Here is a 4,501-nt window from a genome sequence, read left to right as displayed (position 1 = left end):
TTTCCCTTAAAAAGAAACTGCAGTGGACAGATCAGGGAGGGGTCAGCAATTCCTGGGGTGCCCAGGTCCCCAAGCACATCAAGTTTTCCAAACAGGTTTTGCCAATCTTGCTGAGGATACAAAGCTTCGTGACTGATTAGTCACTGGAAGAGATTCCTCATTGTTTCTCAACATTAGTCACCTGCTCACTGTTGCCGCCGCAGGGCTTCCTATGAGGAGGCAGCCGAGGACACCACATGGTTTGCTCGAGTGTTAGGCAGGTGTTCAGCTCCCACCTGGAAACAGTTTGAAATGAAACCACAGTTAGCAGCTGAGTAAGGGACATGACTTTCATTTGTGTGTGTGTGAGCGTGCACACGCACGTGTGTGATAAACCTGTACTTAAACGAAGAGTCGAGGAAACGGGATAAAGTTAACAGGCAATTAGTGATTGGTTATTTATAAACAATGGAAGAATGGACCTATAATATAATTACACAAACTGTTGCCGGGACCCTGCAGTTATTCCAATGAGTTTGAGGAGCAGGGAAAAGCCATTGCCAGTGCAGGATGTAAGAAATGCAGCTCTCAAGGGGCAGGACTGTAATCACCTGACTCAGCGTTCCCATTTCCAGGAACTAAACAGTCCCCACACCAAACAGAGTATGTGTATAGAGTACAAAGTATTTTGCATCATTTTTAAAATTTTTAACTTCATAATACATCAGTGTATTCGGGATATCTCTCCATGTCGGCATATATGCCATTCGTTATAAAGACTCTGTAATATTCTTTTGTATTCATTTACTATAATTTATCTAATTAATCCCTATGAATAGATATTTAGATTGTTTCTAATTTTCTATATTACAAACAATACTGCAATTGCCTTAGAAGATGCTATATTAATTTATACTTTTATTGTTTTTTTAACATAAGAAATACTGAATTCCTTTTTTAATTTTTCAATTACAGTTGACATTCAATATTATTTTATATTAGTTTCAGGTATATGGCATAGCGGTTAGACATATAATTTATGAAGTGATCCCTCAATAAGTCTAATACAACCTAGCACCATACATAGTTATTGCAGTATTATGGACTATATTCCCTATGCTGTACTTTATATCCCCATGATTATGTTGTAGCTACCAATTTGTGCTTCTTAATCCCTTCACCTTTTTCACCCAGCCCTCCAACCTATTCCCATGGCAACCATCAGTTTGTCCTCTGTATCTATGAGTCTGTTTCTGTTTTGTTTGGTCTTTAGATTCTACATAGGAGTGAAGTTGTATGGTATTTGTCTTTCTCTGTCTTATTTCATTTAGCATAATACCCTCTAGGTCCATCCATATTGTCGTAAATGGTAAGATTTTATTCCTTTTTTTATGGCTAATATTCTATTGTATATATACCGCTTCTTTATCCAATTGTCTACTGATGGGCACAGAGGTTGCTTCACCATCTTGGCTGTTATACATAATGTTGCAATGAACATATGGATGCATATATCTTTTCAAATTAGTGTTTTAGATGTCTTTGGATAAATACCCAGAAGTGGAATTGCTGGGTCATTTATTGTGTGAATACTTTTTAGTTTGATGTAGCACCATTTATTTTTTTCTTGTTTCCCTTGCCCAAGGAGACATATTAAAATATATATATATATTACTAAGAATAGTGTCAGAGAGTTTACTGCCAATTTTTAAATTTTTTGAGGAACCTCCATATTGTTTTCCATAGTGGCTGCACCAATTTGCAATCCCACCAACAATGCATGAGTCCCCTTTTCTCCACCAACAAATCCTCACCAGCATTTGTTTGTTAATTGATGATAGCCATTCTGACAGGTGTGAGGTGATATCTCATTGTGATTTTAATTTACATTTCTCTAATTAGTGACATGGAGCATCTGCATGTCCTCTTTGGAGAATTATTCAGGTCCTCTGCCCATTTTTTAATTAAATTGTTTGGGTTTTTTGGTATTAAGTCGTATGAGTTCTTTATAAATTTTGGATATTAACCCCTTATTGGATGTATCATTGGCAAATATCTTCTCCTAATAGGTAGGTTGTCTGTTTTGGTTTCCTTTATTGTGCGAATACGTTTTAGTTTGATGTAGCACCATTTATTTTTTTGTTTCCCTTGCCCAAGGAGACATATTAAAATATATATATAGATATTACTAAGAATAGTGTCAGAGAGTTTACTATTTTTTTCTTTTAGGTGTTCTATGGTTTCAGGTCTTACATTTATGTCTTTAACTCATTTTGAGTTTATTGTATACGGTACAAGGCGGTCGTTTCATTTTTTCATATGTATCTGTCCAGTTTTCCCAATCCCATTTGTTGAAGAGACCATCTTTTGCCCCATTATTTATTCTTGAGTCCTTCGTCATAAAATTAAATGACCATATATAGGTGTGGATTTATTTCTGGGCTCTCTATTCTGTTTCGTTGATCCATGTGTGTTTTTATGCTGGTACTATGCCATTTTGATTATTACAGTTTTCTAGTATAGTTTGATATCAGGTAGCATACCTCTAACTTCATTCTTTTTCAAGATTGCTTTGGCTATTCAGGATCTTTTGTGGTTCTAAATTTTATGATTATTTTTGTTGTGAAAAATGTCGTTATTTTTAAAGGGATTGCTACAGATTGCTTTGGGTAGTATGGACATTTTAACGATGTTAATTCTTCCTAACCTTGAGCATAGAATATGCTTCCATTTATCTTCTTCAGTTTTTCTTCAATGTCTTATCATTTTGAAGTATATATAGGTCTTTTACCTAGTTGGTTAAATTTATTACGGGGTATTTTTTTTTTTTAATGCAGTTGTAATTGGGATTGTCTTCTTGATATCCAATAGTTCGTTATTGGTGTCTAAAAATGCAACCAATTTCTAAGTATTAATTTCATATCCTTCTACTTTACTGATTTCATTTAAAGTTCTAATAGTTTTTTGTAGAATCTTAAGGGAGCTCTATATATAGTACCATATGACTTTCATTTTCAAAACCCATTTCTTTATACTTGTTTTCCCACAAAGGATCATCCTCCTTCAAAAATTGGCTGCTAAGTTTTTGTTGTAATCTCTAAATGATATTTTTAGTTTAGCCTGGGGAACTATTTTCTGTTATCCCCTAATACTGGAGTAAGCTAACTTCCCTTTACTAGCATAATGAAAAATGTCAAAAGCAGACAATGCTTTGTTGACCTCAGACACCTTGCGCCACCCACACTTGCTGAAAAGAAAACATCCAAATGAAATATTTATTACATTGGTCTGAAAACTTTTTTTCACTTACAGGGATTCTCACTAACTGAAGTGACAGTCAACTGCTAGCAATAAATGTTTCATGAGTCATTTAATTCTCTGAACTTTGAAGATACTTCTCCTCCCAAATACTTTAAGCCAACTGAAATGAAAAATTTTTAATTTGATCATAGCGAGGGTCTATATGAAAGCATCATTTTAATGAGTCTTTTAATCAGGTCTTATCACTGGTACAAAAAGTACACTAAGAAAATGTTTTCACTGAAAAGTAAGAAACTAAGAAGAGTACTACTTAATCAACTAATAATCTTAAGTATTATGTAAGAATAAATCGTCAATCTGCCATAATTAAAGATTGTTAATAAAAGTAGCCTACTGTATCTGCCATGGACCAAGCACTCTGCTGGTGTTTTACATACAGAATCTCGAGTCCCTGTGATAACTCTAAAGGGCACATAAGCAAACAGACTCAAACTTGTTAAGACTCAGCAAGGCCACATAGTGGCCGCACCAGCATTAGAACACAGGCCTGCCCATTTCTCGCCATGACTGGGTTCTTTCCTCTACAGCAGGGGTCCCCAAACCCCGGGCTGTGGACTGGTACCAGTCCGTGGCCTGCAAGGAAGCGGGCTGCACAGCAGGAGGGGAGTGGCAGGCAAGCAAGCGAAGCTTCATCTGCATTTGCAGATTTTCCCCAGCGCTAGCATCGCCGCCTCAGCTCCACCTCAGATCATCAGGCATTAGACTCTCGTAAGAGCACCAGTCCCTGGTGCCAGAAAGGTTGGGGAGTGCTGGTCTACATCTCCTACAAACAGCCTTGAAGACGGAGAAAACGCAGGCTCTGTGAAGCTACGCCCTGTTGCTGTAACCAGCATGTTTTCTCAATATACTGGACATCTATATAAACTTTTATTTGAAGCAAGTTTTGGCTTGCTTAAATATGTAGTTCATTTTCTATTTATCACCCACCTGGAAATGTTTGAAACAAAAAATGCTATAGAACACCTGCAGTAACTCCAACCTTGGGTCAAACTACAGTATGCTGGAAGAGAGATTACTGAAAAGAGTTTGAAAGATGGAGGGTACAATACTTGGGCCGTGTTCCTACAACCCAGGGGTCGGTTCACAATACTGGTTATGATGTTGAAACCTGCGAATCAAAGAGGTGCATTATTATATATTATATATGTGCTTGTTGCTATTGTTTTTTATGATTAGAAGATACAGAGTCACTTTAGGTCAC

This window comes from Pteropus alecto, unplaced genomic scaffold (genome assembly GCF_000325575.1).
Source record: "Pteropus alecto unplaced genomic scaffold, ASM32557v1 scaffold160, whole genome shotgun sequence".
In the NCBI taxonomy this organism is placed as follows: domain Eukaryota; kingdom Metazoa; phylum Chordata; class Mammalia; order Chiroptera; family Pteropodidae; genus Pteropus; species Pteropus alecto.
The sequence above is the reverse complement of the archived record's forward strand: the minus strand, read 5'-3'. Positions refer to the sequence as shown.